The following is a 17,996-nucleotide window of genomic DNA, read 5'->3' on the forward strand; positions in this document are numbered from 1 at the left end:
CAGATGAGCTCTTTCATTGCGGGTCACTTCCATGATTTCCGAGAACATTTCGTCTCGCGTCTTTTTTTTTCCCGCCTTATCTGAGATAGCCTTCGGGATGGAGTAGGGAGGCTTGAAAAATTTGCAGCTGCATGAGGGAGGGGAAAAAAGGGAGAGAAGTATTTAAAAAGATACATTTTACAGAACAATGGTTATACTCTTTCACAGTGAACAACACTATTCACCTTACATAGCACATGTGATTTCACTACAAGGTCGCATTTTGCATCTTAATATTGAGTGCCTGCGGCTCTGGTGTTAGAGATCTCACAGACGCAGGTCCGGGCAGCAGAATTCAGCTTGCATGCGGCCATGGTAAGCCATTGTCTTTCGCTTCTGCAGCCTTCATATATCACAGTGCCCTCCTTTCCCAAATACCAAGCAAAGCCCGTTCAGTGCTGCTTCTTTCCTGTTAACATGCAGCAGCAGAAACCACCCCCCCATCCAATTCTCTCTGGGATGATTGCTTTACCCCCCCCCACCGCGTGGCTGGTATCATGGAAGATCACTGCTAAACCCCCTTCCCCCCCCCGCGTGGCTGGTAGCAGGGAAGATCCCTGCTAGCCAAATGAAAAAAAGCTCAGCGCCATTCCCCCCTCCCCTCCCCCTGCTTGGCTACCTGCAAGGAAGGATTTCTTTTAAGCAACAGGCAAACAGCCCAGTAGGAATGGCATCTCTGTCCCCTTAATAAATTCCTGAATTTCAACCAGGTTACCATGAACGATATCACTCTCCTGAGGATAACACAGCGAGATAAAGAACGGATGTTGCTTGAATGCCAGCAATCACCGGGACCATACGCAGCTAGGCTTTGTCATGCAATGATACCAGATTACTTGCTACATGCATGGCGTGGTCAAGTGTCCTACCATGGTGGACGGAATAAGGCTGCCTTGCCCAGAAACCTTCTGCAAAGGCTTTTGGAGTACCTCCAGGAGAGCTTCATGGAGATGTCCTGGAGGATTTCCGCTCCATCCCCAGACATGTTAACAAACTTTTCCAATAACTGTACTGGCCGCGAATGCATCCCAAGTCCTCAGGGCAAATCAATCATTAAAAAACGCTTGCTTTTAAACCATGTTTTATATTTACAAAGGTACACTCACAGAGGTCACTTCCATGGCTTCATTGTCTGGGCTAGTGGCTTGGGAGGGCTGGGAGGGTAATTCCGTCTGGGTGAGAAAAAAGCTCCTGGCTGTTGGGGAGAACGGAGTGCTGTGTGCTCTCTGCAAGCTCGTCCTCCTTCCTCCTCCTCATTCCTTCCCGTCCGCAGAATCCTCAGCCATGGCTGAGATTACCACCCCCACCTCGGAATCCACGGACAGGGGTGGGGTAGTGGTGGCGGACCCCCTAGAATTGCATGCAGCTCAGCGTAGAAGCGGCATGTTTTCGGCCCTGCCCCGGACCTTCCGTTTGCTTCTTTGGTTTTCTGGTAGGCTTGTCTGAGCTCCTTAACTTTCACTCTGCACTGCACTGAGTCCCTGGTGTGGCCTTTCTCCATCATGGCCTTGGAAATTTTTTCAAATGTTTTTTCATTTCGTCTTTTGGAACGGAGTTCTGTTAGCACAGAATCCTCTCCCCATATAGCGATCAGATCCAGTACCTCCTGTGTGCGGTCCATGCTGGAGCTCTTTTTCGATTCTCAGGAGACTGCATTGTTACCTGTGCTGATGAGCTCTGCGTGGTCACCTGTGCTGGTGAGCTCTCCACGCTGGCCAAACAGGAAATGAAATTCAAAAGTTCGCGGGGCTTTTCTGTCTACCTGGCCAGTGCATCCGAGTTCAGATTGCTGTCCAGAGCGGTCACAGTGGTGCACTGTGGGATACCGCCCGGAGGCCAATACCGTGATTTGCGGCCACACTAACCCTAATCCGATATGGTAATACCGATTTCAGCGCTACTCCTCTCGTCGGGGAGGAGTACAGAAACCGGTTTAAAGAGCCCTTTATATCGATATAAAGGGCCTCGTTGTGTCTGATGGTGTGATGGTGTCAAATTTGCAGATGAACTGAAGCTCAGCAGTTTCTCTTTGATATCTGGTCCTGATGTTTTTTTGCTGCAGGATGGCTATCTTTAAATTTGCTATTATATGTCCAGGGAGACTGAAGTGTTCTCCTACAGGTTTTTGTATATTGCCATTCCTAATATATGATTTGTGTCCATATATCCTTTTTCCGTAGTTACTGTCCAGTTTGGCCTATGTATATAGCAGAGGGGCATTGCTGGCACATGAGTGTGGTCTTTCAACCAGTTGTGCACCCACCTTTATAGTAAATTTATCTCAACCACATTTCTCTAGTTTGCTTATGAGAATCCTATGCAGAAGTGTGCCAAAAGCCATACTAAAATGAAAGTATATCACATTACTGCTTCCTTCCCCTGCCATCCACTAGATCAGTAATCCTATCAAAGAAGGAAATGAAGTTAGTCTGGCATGATTTGTTCTTGACAAAAGCATGCTGACTATTCCTTATAACCCTATTGTACTCCCAGTGCTTACAAATTGCTTCTTTAGTAATTTGCTCCAGTATCTTTCCAGCTCCTGAAGTTAGGCTGACTAGTCTACAACTCCCTGTGTCCTCCTTGTTCCCCTTTTTAAAGACAGGTGCTATGTTTGCCCTTCTCCAATCTTCTGGGACCTCTCCCATCCTCCAGGCATTCTCAAAGATCATTGCTAATGGTGCCGAGATTGCTTTGGCTAGTTCTTTAAGGACCCTAAGATGAATTTTATCAGGCTCTGCTGACTTGAATACATCTAACTTATCTATTCTTCAACCTGTTCTTTTCCTATCTTGGCTTACATTTCATCCCCCGGTTGTCGATATTAATTGTGTTGAGGATCTGGTCATCATTAACCTTTTTAGTGAAGACTGAAGCAAAATAGGCATTAAACATCTCTACCTTCTTAATGTTATCCGTTATTAGCTCTCCTTCCCTGCTAAGTAGAGGACCTACACTTTTCTTCATCTTTTTCTTGCTCCTAATATATTTAAAGAACCTCTTCTTATTGCCTTTTATGTCCCTTGCCAGGTTCATTTTGTGCCTTAGTTTTTCTGATTTTGTCCTTACATGCTTCTGCTGTTTTTCTCTACTCTTCCTTATCAATTTATCCATGTTTCCACTTTTTGTAGGATTCCTTTTTGATTTTCAGGTCATTAAAAAGATCCTGATAGCACCATATTGGTATCTGGGGGGAGGGATAGCTCAGTGGTTTGAGCATTGGCCTGCTAAACCCAGGGTTGTGAGGGGGCCATTTAGAGAACTGAGGTAAAAAAGCTGTCTGGAATTTGGTCCTGCTTTGAGCAGGGGGTTGGATTAGGTGATCTGCTGAGGTCCCTTACAACTCTGATATTCTATGATTCTTTCTTTTGGACTGGAATTGTTTGAATTCAGTTGTGAATTTAATATTGTCTCCTTGAGGAACTGCTAGCTCTCCTGAACTCCTGTTTCCCTTAGATTTTCTTTCCATGGCATCTTACTTACCAGTTCTCTGAGTAAGAGTCTGCTTTTTTGAAGTCCATAGAAATGATCAAAGTATCCTCTAAACTTTTGTCTATTTTATAGAATATGAAAGGAATTGAATTACCTTCAAGCTGCAGCTCAACTTTCAAAATGATAGACTTCCTGCTGAGACTGTTGGGCTCTGAACCTTAATTGATTCCATAATGAACTTTCCTATAGTTACCTTAAGTGATGTTTACAGTGCTTCCTTTCTTTTAGTGTCAAATATCCAATTACCAGAAACCTTAGTTAAAGCAACCACACAGAATAGGTCAGATGCTCACTTGATATTAAACTCTAGTTCATAGTTCACTGTAGTTGAACTATGCCAGTTTATGTATACCAACTGAAGATCTGGACCAAAGACTGCTCTTTAATCATCAATTTTATACTGACAACACTTTGTATTTTCAAAGCACTGAATAAATATTAGGCTGACTGTTAGCTAATTATTGTATTATTCATTGGAGGAATTTGTACTTGTTTGTTTTTGTGATGGGTAGATAAGTCTCCCAAACATGCCATATATCTTTGCTGTTAGAATTACTGGACAGTTATTCTAGTTTGTGTGACAAACTATGTGTGAATTATGACCTAAGCCTGAACAGAATTTTTGAGGTTGGGATAACTTTCCTTACATGATCGTAAGTTTTCATTTTAGTGCACCTCTGCACTTTCTGGTTGAAAGAGATGTTGGGAACAACAAAAATTTCAGAGAGAGTGAGTTTTCATAAGATTTCTGACATAATTGTACAGACTCTGTATGTGTTTGGCTAAATAGTCTCATTTCTGGGTGCTTTCTTTGCTTATAGGAACTGAGCATCCAGATTTCTTAAGGTTCACTTGTCACCTGTTTGTACCTATGTAGTATGATCATTTTATAAACCAGTATGAAAGTTCCTTATTCTTCTGACAATCAAAGGTACAGTACAGTAGATGTCATTTAAAAAAAAAAGACTGCCTGGTCATAGCTACAAGTTGAAAACAACTATTCCAATGACAGACAAGGGTTAGAGTCTTAAGTTACATAATTTTAAAAATCCACCAAATTCCAGGGCTGCAGTTGGTGCAGTTTTGTATACTGGGGGAGCTTTATACCATCTTCCCATTTCCCTATGATTCTGCAGCCAGTTCAGATCGCAACATGATTTAAAGCAGTCTAAGGACTGCAGTAAGTTGTGCTGGTTGGTAATGGCTCCTGTGGTTGGGGGTGGGAGGCATTTCACAGCTGGAAATTGCCGGAGCTCAATAGCACTTTGGCCACACCCCCTTGCCTGGCCATATCTCCTATGCTATGGTCTGCTTTTCTGCTTTTTATTCTTCGTTTTTATTGTGGGCATAAATAAATGGTAAAATTAAGATTACATGAGGTGCAAAGAAAATATTAATGTAATTGGTGGGGGAAGCAGTCGCATGGGTCACAGCTGGATAAAGAATACAGTGTAAACAACATATGAAACAAATGGGATTGCATGAGATCTTAATGAGATCTTGTTTTTGTTTTTTTTAGTTCAGTTCCCAATTTAAGCATTAACTTTAAAAGGTAACTATGTGCTCATATATCTGTCATTATGAATTGTTCATAAAATTAGTAATTTTTTCCATGAGTAAGACGCTTTGTTCCTCTTCCTGGTCTGCCATAGCCAATATTTCTAAGTAATTATGATTTAGCAGCAACTGTAAGAGAGGCTTTGAACCTAGTCTCCTGATTCCATTGCAGCCTCCAGAACTCTGAGCTGGCTGTTCCAGAGGCAGCATACCACTCAGTGATTAATAAAACTTGTGGGAACTGGGCATAGCAATCACAGCCTCATGTGCTATTGGAAATACTGATTTACTGCAACTGTTGGACCAGCAGAATGATACAGGATTGTACAGCACCTCTGGACAGTGCACCAGGTTGGTAGCTAATGATGTAGCATTCAGAAAATAATGTAATTAAGAAAGAAATTACTACCTTACAAGTAGTCTGGAATGCTGGTCTGAGTATCTGCTCTTTTCCACAACACCAGGAAGTAATGGAAGTTTGGCTGTTAACCAGGAACTCTAGTGTGGTTTTCAAGTTCGTGTACTTAGTTCATCTAATGCTTTTTTTTTTTTTTTTTTTTTTTGGGGGGGGGAATGGGGGGGGGGGGGGCTTTTTTTTACATTAAAGAACTTCAGCTCAATGTAAGAGAGTTGTTTTTTTTACTGATATAACAAAAATCATTTGATACCAGTTTTAAAACTGACACCAACAAAAAATTGGAAAAATAACTCGACAAATGATGGGCCTCTGCCAAATACCTTTCAAAAGTTCATATTTAGCTGGCCAGTTTGGATAAAAGCACTGGAAAGAAATTAAGTTAGTACTTTAATAAAAGTCCTTTTAATATCCTTACAATTATATCAGATAGGAAAAACTGAGTGAGGGGAAAAAAGGGTGAAAACAAAACCTTGGAAAAGTGTAGCCAACCTGGATAGCAAGGTTAGTTAAAAAGATGGAATGAATTGGAACACTGTAAGATACACGATATCTGACATGAACAGAGCACATACTCTGGTTTGGAAAGACCATTGGACTCAGTGGGACTACTCCCATGTATGAAGTTATTCACATGTGTTTGCAGTTCTGAGGTCTAAATGTTCAGAATTTGAAACAACTGATATTTTTCTATGCAGTAATAATGCAGATTACTATTCAGGATCCTCATTATCCAGAATGTTTTAACCATCATAGAAAAATTCAATGAATCACTATATGTGGAATCTTTTTATTTGGACTATAAGGGCTTCATAACTGAAAGCAATAACAATCAAGTTGCCATAGAGGCATTCATTCTGATTTTAGTAGACTTAAATTATCAGCCTTATCATAGTTATGTAATGTGGTGTTAATGTCGATTTTTTTTGCACTTAGCAAACGTGAATTGGTCATTTGCTGCTGAATGATGCAATGAACCAGTAATGTTTTTATTCAGTTAAGCAGGTTGCTGCTTCTGTCAGAAGTAAACATAGGTAGAAGAAAGAATTAGAAGTTCATCTTTGGGATAAAGGTTGGGAGGTCAATGTTATGAACAATGTTATGACAGCTGCTATATCTAACAGTCTGTAAGAAACTCCACAGGTGCAACTGAGAATGTCATAATGCTTGTATACACACATGGAATATGTATAATTGAATGTCAATGCTATGAATTAACATTCTGGAGGTGGGATTTATTCATACTTTGTCCAGAAGAATTCCTTTCCAAAAAGGTTTATTTCAAACTAGATGTTTAAAATATGGCAAGAGTTTATTCTTTAGAACCACAAAACAAAAGTTTCTTTCAGGTGCATTTTATCAATGCCAAGAAAACTATATTACAATTATGAAAGTATCCTGATAGTTAAAATGCTGCAGAGGGCTCAGCACACTGTAGAGAAATACTTACATGTCATAATGAAAAGCACAAATCATCTTTTCTTGTGTTCTTCTGTATTACTTTTGTAATTTAACTTTTACACAGTATGATAGCCCTGCCTCTTTATTAGATAGTAAGTAGTTTCCATAGATGATTTTTTTGTTATCCTTTTGAGGAAGGATCTCACCTGTTCTTTAGTGACAATTTTTTTAAAAAAATCTTCAATAAGATCAGTGTGGCCAGCCTACTATGGAACCGTAAGTTGTGGAGAGTGAAAAACAGCACTGAAGGTCAATTTTTGCAATCTGTATTTATGGAAACTAAGAAAAGGGCAACAGAGTATCCTTAGAGTTCTGCAAATTTGCAGATATCCGCTTTATATCTGCGGATATCCATGATTATGGATCAGATGTGGATAAAAATTTTGTATCCATGCAGGGCTCTAAGCATCACAAGATGATTAACACAGCAATGGTATGACAAGGAGCAAAACTGACAAGTAATATTAGAGCAGTGTTAACCCCTGAAGTGCTTTGGAATTTACTTTGATGTGAACTCTTTTATATTATCTGCCTTCAAGGCACACAGGTACAATTCACATTGAAGTCATTCACAGAATTGTGACTTATTGAATCTGAGACCTGAACTGGGCCCAGCAGCTCTGATACATTGTTTAGTTGCTCATCTATGATGCATCAGAATGAGTTCACTTTAAAAGGTAACCCTGACTGCTGTTGAGGAATAAGAAGGGGTCTTAATTTGGGATGTCAGAAAGATCCAGTCCAAGGACCATTTAAATTTTCATATTTGAGTAGATGTTGTTGGACCCTAAGTTATGAAAGATACGTAGAATGCTTTTTGAGTCAGTCTAAAGCATTTTTCTTCATTATGGACTTCTTTTCAATGAAAAATTCCCTGAGAATTTGATAATTCAACTATCACTCCATCTCTTGGCATCTATACAAAAGATAAGTAAGTTTGTGTGATATGTTTAAGCACAAACACACATACCCTTGAGTCCAAATACTAAATGGTTTAGCTTAAAATCAATTTTAGGGACTTATTCTAAGCAGGAAATGTCATGTTTATATTTTAAATTTGCATCCAAATCACGTATATTTGGACTGATATGCCAACAGGCCTTTTAGTGGCATCTCTCCCAAGCAGCTGATACCCAGGATGGACTACTCCATTCACACAGTCTGATTAAAACTCTCTGGTATAAATTTAAGTTAATGAGGAAACATTTAAAGTGGAATAGCCTTCCAAGTAAGGTGGTAGAATCGAGTAAAACTATTGTATTTAAGCAAAAACTGCATGACTGTGTGGAAATCGAGTTTAAAAGTTACTAGGTTTCAGTGCAACTCTCACTGAAATATGAGTCTTTCCAGTGGCTTAAAAGAGAATTTGAATGGGCTAAGTTTTGTGTTTGCAAGTAGCCAACCTCCCATTCCAGGGTAAGCAGGGACTCTCCCTGATTCTGGTTTTGTTTCTTCCTTCATCCTAGGCTGAATATTAGTTGGGTAAGTTGGAGGGGAGCAGGGTGGTGTATGTGCGTACTTTTTATTTATGTACTTAGTCTTCCCATTGCACAGACATTAATACAATCTTAAAGATTAAAATGTAAATTTGAAAGGTAAGTCCAAAAATTATAGAGGACAGAAGGGACAGTGTTGTCATCAAGCCATCCGGACCTACTTCTGGTCCTGTACAAATACTCAATTATGAATACATGCTTAACCTGTCAGGCACAAATCTGACTCTCCCCTCCCTTACAGCGTTGGAGGAGACATACCAATGAGCTTACATCAATGGGGCGCTGGTATAAGAGACTTGGACTGCTGGAGCCTGCTCTTATGATTGAAATAAATAATGAAATTCTCATTAACTTTCATGGCCACAGGTCTGTGATTGAATTGCCTGAATACTCCAATATTTTTAAAACTGTGGAAAATAGATTTGCATTTTGGTTTACTCTGATATTTCCTAGAGTTTCTAACAGAAATTGTGACAAAATTATCTATAGACTTGAAACTAGTGTAACGTTATAGAACTTCTCACTTTCATATTCCATCTTTCTCAGCTGAAATGCTTGTTTACTAGAGAATAGTATATACTTTTGATAGAAAAGCTGACCTACAGGAATATCCTACTTTTCTGTTTATTCATAAGTTTGTATTTCTTTGGTAAGCACAAAAAGATTTGAATGGAAATATACATTGATATTTATTTGAAATTAAAATAGGTTTATAAATATATATGTATAGATTCTTATCTTTTAAAACCTATTTTAATTTTAAATGAAAAATACTGGAAATAAATTGAATACCGTTTGTTTGTTTGTTTTTTTACATTTCTGGACTAGTTTTCCGCAAATATTTTTCTCATAGTAATTTCACACAAGTCTAAAAATGTAAAGCCTTCCTGAGTGTGAGTTTTAGTCATGTAAACTGTTATATGAAAACATTACTACTGTAGAATTATGAGATATTGTTGTTCCCTTCTCTATAGCAGTGGTGAGGCCTTAGCTAGAGTACTGGGTCCAACTTTGGGCATCACACTTCAAGAAAGATATTAAAAAAATAGAGAGAGTTCACAGGAGAGCAACAAAATTGATAAGAGGTTTAGAAAGCCTGACCTGTGAGGGAAGGTTGAAAGAATTCAACATGTTTAATCTAAAGAAAAGAAGGATGAGGGAGGACATAAGTCTTCAAATATTTGTTATAAAGAGGATGATGATCAATGTTCTCCGTGTCCACTTAGGGTAGGACAAGTAGTAATTGCTGCCTAAAAACTAAGCCTAGGGAGATATAATTTATTTATTACTAAAAGGTTTCCAAATAGAACAAGAGAGTTTGTGGAATCCCCATCATTGGAGGTTTTTAAGAGTAGGTTAGAACAGTGCTTCTCAAAGTTGGGCCGCTGCTTGTGCAGGGAAAGCCCCTGATGGTTCAGGCCGGTTTGTTAACCTGCTACATCCACAGGTTCGGCGGATTGCGGCTTCCACTGGCTGTGGTTCACTGCTCCAGGCCAGTGGGGGTTGCGGGAAGTGGCACAGGCTGAGGAATGTACTGGCCGCCCTTTCCACAGCCCCCATTGGCCTGGAGCGGTGAACCACAGCCAGTGGGAGCTGCGATCAGCCGAACCTGCAGATGTGGCAGGTAAACAGACTCCCCTGGACTGCCAGGGGCTTTCCCTGAAGAAGCGGTGGAATGACTTTGAGAAGCACTTTGTTAGAAAACATCTGTCAGGTATAGTCTAAGTAAATTAATCCTGCCTCAGCATGTGGGGATGGACTAGAAAACCCCTTGAAGTCCCTTCCAGCTGCATTTCTATGATTCTGTGATTCTGAACAGGTATAATCTGATGATGATTTATATTGAAATCTATAGGAAATATTTTGAAAACTGAAGTACATTTTGCATTACAATGTATTTTTTTAAATAAATCATGGCTGTTTATATGTTCTCTGTAAATGGTGCCAGAGGGTTAGGGTGTCATTTTCAGGTGTTCAACACCCTTAGCCACTTGAAAATACTACTCCTCTCCATATCCGTATTAGAATTTCATTGACTGTTGTCTGAAACTTAGTTGTAGAGCTTTTTGAAGTAATTAAAAGTGGTACCTGTGAAAGTCCTTTTCAGTTGGTTCAAGGATAAAGTTAGTGTGTGTTTAAAAATTAAAGTTTTAACTTACAGTTAAAATGTAGCATGTTTTTACCAGTTGTCTAGTGCCATTAGTAAAAGTGTTAGATTCCAGTGGAGTGGTTAGAGGCAGTTTGTTTTAATTGGATTACGTCAATGTTTTGCTTCAGCAACTCAGTGTAGCTTTATGGTGAGGATCATGGCAGTTGGAACAGGCTCAGCTGACAGCACTGTGACACACACACACACACACACACACACACACACACACCATGGTATATTGATATAAAGCTATAGATAGCTATATAAACCCTCATATATTGGTTGGTATAAAAATATTCACCTCATGTCTGCCTTCCACGTTCTTCTTTTCCTAGGAGATCCTCTCAGACAATACGAAATGTTAAGGGACTACACTATTGTTTAGGGAATCCTCTGTGCCATTGTAGACAGGCAACTAGATCACCATCATAAAGTTATAATTGCCTTTGAAACTGCATTTGCTTCAGAAAGAAACACAGGAAATAGCTGAATCAGAGGTATGACCATTTTTGTCTCTCTCACTCCCACTAACCACCTGTAGAGGAACTTCTGTAGAAGTGGTTCTGAATCTTTCCAGACTACTGTATCACTCTGGGGAGTCTGATTTGTATTTATTACCCCAAGTTTCACCTCACTTAAAAACTGCTTGCTTACAATATTAGACATAAAAATACAAATGTGTAACACACACTAGTACTGAAAGTTGCTTACTTTCTCATTTTTACTGTATAATTCTAAAATAAATCAATTAGAATATAAATATTGTACTTACGTTTCAGTGTATAGTATATAGAGCAGTATAAACAAGTCATTGTATGCAATTTTAGACTTTCTTAATGCTTTTTATGTAGCCTGTTGTAAAACTAGGCAAATATCTAGTTGAGTTGATGTACCACCTGGTAGATCTTTGCATATCTCTGGTTGAGAAGCACAGTCCTGTAGGACTGGGAATAAAGGGAGTTGCTGCAGAGGTAGCCCTCCCTTCCCAGGCACCGGGAGGGATTGGTTGAAGAAGCCTGGGAAGGGGATGTGAAGAAATTTCTGATTGGCAGACATGAAGGGAGGGCTAAACACTTATTCTTACCATCATCACCTTCCTGTATCAGGAGCTTACCTCCAAACTCAGATGAACAAAATACTGACTAACAGCTGTTGCTATTGTGTACAGCTTCCTAAATTAAAAAAATAAGATTGCTAGCTGGAGTAGAATTTTTCAACTAGCCTGGAAGCTGGTGAGTCTTTCTGCTACCCCAATCAAGACTGACCTAGAGCCCTGGTATCTGAATTGCCAAAATCTTAAGGTTTAGTAACTCTTTAACCATTCAAGAAAAATTATAGCTGCAGTAATTTCCTCATTCCTGTGAAAAACTCCAGAAAACTCCACTCATCAGTAAAGCTCTGCACAGACAGCTGCACACAAAAGGCACACACAAAAGCTGCTTGTAGGCAGTTCACTCTGTCCAATAGAAGGACATGTGCACCTTCCCCACCAGGGGGAACCAAGAGGCATCTGGAAAGTAGCACTCCTGCACATATCTTCACTGAAGCACTCTTTACAGCTCCAAACACAGAGGAGGGGATTGATAGTCTCATGACAATGGGAGTGCAAATTTCAAACTCCCATCCACTGGCTGCTGGAGAAGCACTGCCCTGAGCAGGGCAGGCTCATTCTGAAAAGATGTTTACTTTGTTTCTATGCTGATATCATTCATGAAGAGCCAGCATCTGTTACTGAAATAGGAACAATAACCATTGTGTGGTCTAGTTTTACCCACTCGCCCTCATCACTGACTTTTGCTGAGTTTCTTTCTCTTCCCACTGTCAGCCACCAGCTCCCTCCCTTCCTTCCTTCCTCTGCTGTTTGTCTTCTGGAGAAGACAATTAGCATCTCTTGAGCAAGTCCTGTTACGGATGCCACGAACACCATCAAGAGGTCATGGAAAACCTGTTGAGGGATAGAGCATGCTGGTGGCCATTGGTTTTTGGGGTGCAGTCTGTAGAGTTTAGTAAGGAAACTGGTGCCTTTACTCAAAAAGGAAGATATTAGTCAGAAAATGCTGCCATTACAAGCATACAGAATGGAGTACAAAGCACTCTGATACTTATGCCTTTCATATAGAACTTAAGTGGTTATGTCACTGTTCACAAACCAGCAGTCCTTCAGTGACTTATTGTAGAACCACATCTGTGAGGCAGTCTTGTCACAAAACAGTATTAAAATCCATAACAAAAGGCAAATGTCACCATAAGAGAATCTTTTTTTTTAACGGTGCCCAAACCCCATAAAAATAGAGAGTAATAGTTGTTGTTCTCTTATCTTTTCAAAATACAATCAGATTTAAAGTGATTCTGTAAACATGGCCTAGGGTTGCATGTTTGTTGTTGCTCACTGATTTCCCTATTAAATATGCTCTGCTTACATGTGTAAGTGAGGGAACGGTCCTGCTATTGTGGGGAACTTTCTTGGCTTCTGCACTACCCCGGTGAAGTGGGCTAGTGAAAGGATCTGAGTTCTCACTCCCACTTTCTTTAACCAGAGGCCTGCCTGACCTTGAGGACTCCTCTTCCACTCGTCTATCTAACTAGGGTGACCAGATGTCCCAATTTTATAGTGTGTATGTATAATTTATACATAATTAGTGTAATGAGCCAACCATTCCCAATTTCTAGGCCTGAGAATGGTTGGGTCATTACACTAATTAAATCTATTTCCCTATGTTAAGTTCTCCTCACACCTTCTATGGGTCATCTTAATTATCACTTCAAAAGTTTTTTTTCTCCTGCTGATGATAGCTCATCTCAGTTGATCAGACTCTTCCTGTTGGTATGCATACTTCCATCTTTTCATGTTCTCTGTATGTATAAATATCTCCTGTCTGTGTGTTCCATTCTGTGCATCCGAAGAAGTGAGCTGTAGCTCATGAAAGCTTATGCTCAAATAAATTTGTTAGTCTCTAAGGTGCCACAAGTACTCCTGTTCTTTTTGCGAATACTGACTAACACGGTTGCTACTCTTGAAACCTGTCTGTTCCTTTGTATGTGCCAGGCCTCCTCCTTAGGCCCTGGCTGTGCTCCAGGGATGCTGTGGGTTGGACACTTGCTCTGATGATGGCCACATACCTCTGGGCTTTGGGTGGTGAGACCCTTCTTCCCAGCATTAACCCACCGTCAGGTTAAGATCCCCCTCCCAGTCTGACCTGCAAGTACCCTTGGCTGGGGGTGTTTTTCTGTGCTGAACGCTTTGCCCAGAAGCCCCACCTTGGCTGGCCCCAGTTGCTCACCACACCTGGCTCTGTGGCTGCAGCTCTGCTCCCAGCACAGGATCTGCTCTCCCTGGACTGTGTCATACTCTGTGGCTGCAGCTCTCCCCCCAGAAAAGGTCTGCTCTGTGGGCTGCTTCTGTGACTCTGCTCCCAGCTCTGACCTGCTTCCTGGACTGCTGTTCTGGCCCCTCTGACTAGCACAGCTCTGCTCCCAGCTCAGCTCAGGCCCCTGCTCTCTCCTTAGTTCGGCTCCACTCTATCTGACCCAGGCAATTCCAGCTCACAGGGAGGATGGGACCACCCCAGCCTCCTGACTCCCTGATTAGCCTGCCCGCCCTGTCAGTCAGGCTGTTCTGGAGCACTGGCCTGTCCCCATTGTCCCTGGGGACTTTCAGTCTCAGAGTCCTGATTTCCCATCAACCCTTCCCCTTTCTTTTGGTACTGGGAGTTAGCCAACCAAAATACCTCCACTGAATGTTAGTAAGGGGCAACAGTCCCCTTACACATGTAAAAAATAGGGTGTGTTCCCCCTTTAATTGTTGATTCTGCAGTCTGTCTAAGCTCTGAAAATCATCTGGGCTTCTTTCCTTTTAAAGCATCTTCACCAGTACTAAAGGCTCTGCAGGTCAAATTAACTCTTATTTACACCTGTGCAATCTTTGTCTCTCAGTGATGTCCTGAGACAAAGACATCCCTGGGTAGAGCTGAACAGGTGCAACTGATCGGTAGTTGTTTGTTAGGTTCCAGTTATTGAGATGGGTGAAGTAATAACTTTTATTGGACCAACTTCTGTGATCAAACCAGCAGACAAAGGGGGCACTGCTGTAGTCTTCAATGGTGGTTATGTTAATGAAGCCAACCAACAGCTCTCCGATTCACCTACTATAAAGAACTCAAGGACAACCTGTAAGGCTTGCTCCTCCTCCTGTCAGCTAGCCTCAGGCTAGTCCTATGGGGTCAGGACCAGAGTCTGTAAGACAGGCAAATAGTTAATACCAGGTTTTAACCTGGGCGGGCTCACCTCAGGTGTAGTCAGCCTTTAACTACAGTCTATCAGGGCTGGCTTGGCCTGGGTGGAGCTCAGGCAGCTACCAAGCAAATAGTCTTTCAGGGGCTTGCTTTATTACAACAACAATCTATAACTCACTAACAACCTCACCAACCCACCCTCTTCCTTTCTTCCCTGTGACTGGAGAAGTGTTAACAGGCCACTACACCTTGCATGGTGCCTTGAAATATTTGTTAACTACATATGCTCAGCAAGCTGGTCAAATCTGTGTTGCCTCTGCAGGACTAATGGGAATAAATTGCAATAAACTGTTTTTGCCACTAAAAGGAACAGATGTGACTTTAAACAGGTATGTTGAGTAGGAAGGTGTCATATTTACATGCACTTCTCAGAGCTGTAAGTATAATCTAGTACCGGAGTAGGCAACTTATGGCACGGTGCCGAAGGCGGCACGTGAGCTGATTTTCAGTGGCACTCACACTGCCCAGGTCCTGGCCACCAGTCCAGGGGCTCTGCATTTTAATTTAATTTTAAATCTTCTTAAACATTTTAAAAACCTTATTTACTTTACATACAACAATAGTTTTAGTTATATATTATAGACTTATAGAAAGAGACCATCTAAAAACGTTAAAATGTATTACTGGCACACACAACCTTAAATCAGAGTGAATAAATGAAGACTCGGCACACCACTTCTGAAAGGTTGCCAACCCCTGATCTAGTAGAAATTCGTCAGGAAAGTTGGCACTACAGGAGAAATTCATAGGACAGAACAAATTCCACTTGAAACTCCCTGAGTTTTCTCTTGTAAAGTTTCCTTTGCATTCTCCCTTGAAAGTGATGGATTTTCGATCTTTAAGAAGGGATGTGGCTTGGAAACCCAGTGGAATTCACGCTTTTCGGGGCAACCAGTCTTCATCCCTGGGATTCTTCAAGGAAGGGGAATTAATGCTATGTATAATACACACAATTAATCTGTATGCTTGACACAGCATTACTTCTTAAGGGGATTTCCACTAGGGTAGGCATCAGTCTAAGGAGACCTAGCTCTATGATCTCACATCCCAGAATAACCCTGCTGGAAGTGCAGAGCCTTGAAATTCAGGAAGCAGCCTCTGGACAGTTCATAATGAGAAATTAAATTATTACTTGAAAAAGCCTCAGTAGTATGAAAATGAACCTGACACTTTTCATGATGGGACTTTAATTGCCCCTGCCCCACTCCCTCTTGGCATCAAAATTATAACACTGTGGCAATATCTCCTGACATCCACTACAAAGCCTGTCAGAGGTCTTAGAAAGGAGCATTTCTCTTGACAGATTTGAGAGAGAGATTTTAAAACTTGTGAAAAAAAATATAGGGAAATATCAAGGAGTTCAGGCAGTGATGGATAAAAATTACTTTCTTAGGTTAAACCTTATGTATCAGGGACTCATGTTCTTGAAGGGAGAGGAACTAGGGAATGTAACCTGCTGTTCTCCCATTTAACAAGAACTATTTCTCATAACCAAGGAAAGAGGCAATATGATTTTGCAAACAAGGGCTTATATGTACTTACTGAAATGTTTAGACATTGCTTAACATATTGACACATATAACGTATTAGTCAACTTGTGTAATTTCAGTTAGGATGGGATTGAGGTTGGAAGATTTCATATTCTCCCCCAGGAACATTTTTTGTTGAACGTTCCTGTCATTTAATGCAATCTGGTTTATTCCAAAAGCAGAAAAGTTATCCTTCAGAAGTATTGTTATGAGCCACAGGGATGGCATCTCTGGTAAAGGTGATTAACAATATCCAGAGAGGGTGTGAACTCCATCAGAGACAGGGAAACCATCCCAACCTCGCCTTCAGCCTGGTGTAGAATTTTAACAAAAGTCTTCTATGAACTGCCTCCAATACATCAGTGTGTTCAAGCAGGAGGGAGATACTTTTGATTGTAAACACTTAGATACCGTACTTTAGATTGTAAATTTAAATTGATCCAGTTTTCTTTCTGTAATATAAGTAGGGTATTATTCCCAAAAGCTCTTTCAGCAAACCATTCCTATTCAGCAAAACACTTAAGCATGTGCTTAAACCCCATTGATCATAATGGGACTTAAGCACCTGCTTAATGCTTTGTTGAATTGGGACCAAAGTAAACAGCTGTGTTGTAAGAAAGACAAATGCAGCTCCACTGCTGGTGTGAAGGATGTCACAGAATTACATGGAAGATGTGAGAGGGATAGATTGAAAAGTATGAAGCTAAATTGGCATCAGTCCATTTGCATTCTGTATCCACTCTCAGAATCCAGACTGTAATTGTGTGATTCACCTATCATATGATTTGTTTAGCTGGCAAAGCCACTGTAAAAATAGAACCAGCAGCATTTGTGTGGTTGTTCAATTTAAAAGGAGGATGATTCACATAAATAAGACTTTCAAATTTGTTATGATAGATTGCTAGGGAGAGTGGGTGAGAGAAACAGTTTAATGAGTAATTGGGAACACAGGACGATCTAAAAATAGATGCAACAGAAAGCTTGAAACAATTGAGGCTAGTGTATTTTTTTTTTGACTTTTTTTTTCTCTTTAAGCTCTTAAATTAATTTTTTTGATGTCCCTCAACCACACTTCAAAATTAACAACGTTGGTAATTTAGCTCTAAAAGTCAAGATGTTGCAGATATATTTCGAAGAGCCAGTTTAAAACAGAATTCTTGGAAGTAATGCATGTCTCTGTGATTCAGTGTGACTAACAATGTCTAATAAGAAATGTCTATATGACAAATGACACATGTACTGATAATTTAGGGATATGCCCAGAACCTCTGTTGCATTGTTTACCATGAGCAGCGACTATAAGTTTGTAGATGCTGATCTGAAATGTATTTGAACACTACCTTTTTGAGATTAGGGTTTGGAAGAAATGGTGTTAATCCCAAATAGTGAGAATTTAACCTCATTATATACTGACCAGAAAGTAGTATTTTTGGTGGCGGGCCAGAGTTATTGACAAATGACATTTTAAGAAAAAACATTTTAAACACTTAGTTTTATCTACAGGTGCCTTCTTGTGCTGAGTGTACTCCACTTCCACAGAAGTCAGTGGGACTTGGTTTGTTGGAT

General features: G+C 40.5%; 1 protein-coding gene across 2 annotated transcripts in view; it reads left to right on the forward strand.

The window, feature by feature from the left end:
• The window catches only part of PIK3CB (phosphatidylinositol-4,5-bisphosphate 3-kinase catalytic subunit beta), a 225,015-nt gene that overhangs the window by 12,964 nt on the left and 194,055 nt on the right, over positions 1-17,996 (forward strand). The window contains exon 2 of one of the 2 annotated variants that reach the window (XM_032771148.1): positions 5,261-5,439. The exons of the other annotated variant lie outside the window; for it this stretch is intronic. The gene's annotated coding sequence lies outside the window, so the exon portion shown is untranslated. The remainder of the gene's footprint in view (positions 1-5,260; positions 5,440-17,996) is intronic. 2 annotated transcript variants of the gene reach the window in all.

Source organism: Chelonoidis abingdonii, chromosome 8, assembly GCF_003597395.2.
Source record: "Chelonoidis abingdonii isolate Lonesome George chromosome 8, CheloAbing_2.0, whole genome shotgun sequence".
NCBI lineage: Eukaryota > Metazoa > Chordata > Testudines > Testudinidae > Chelonoidis > Chelonoidis abingdonii.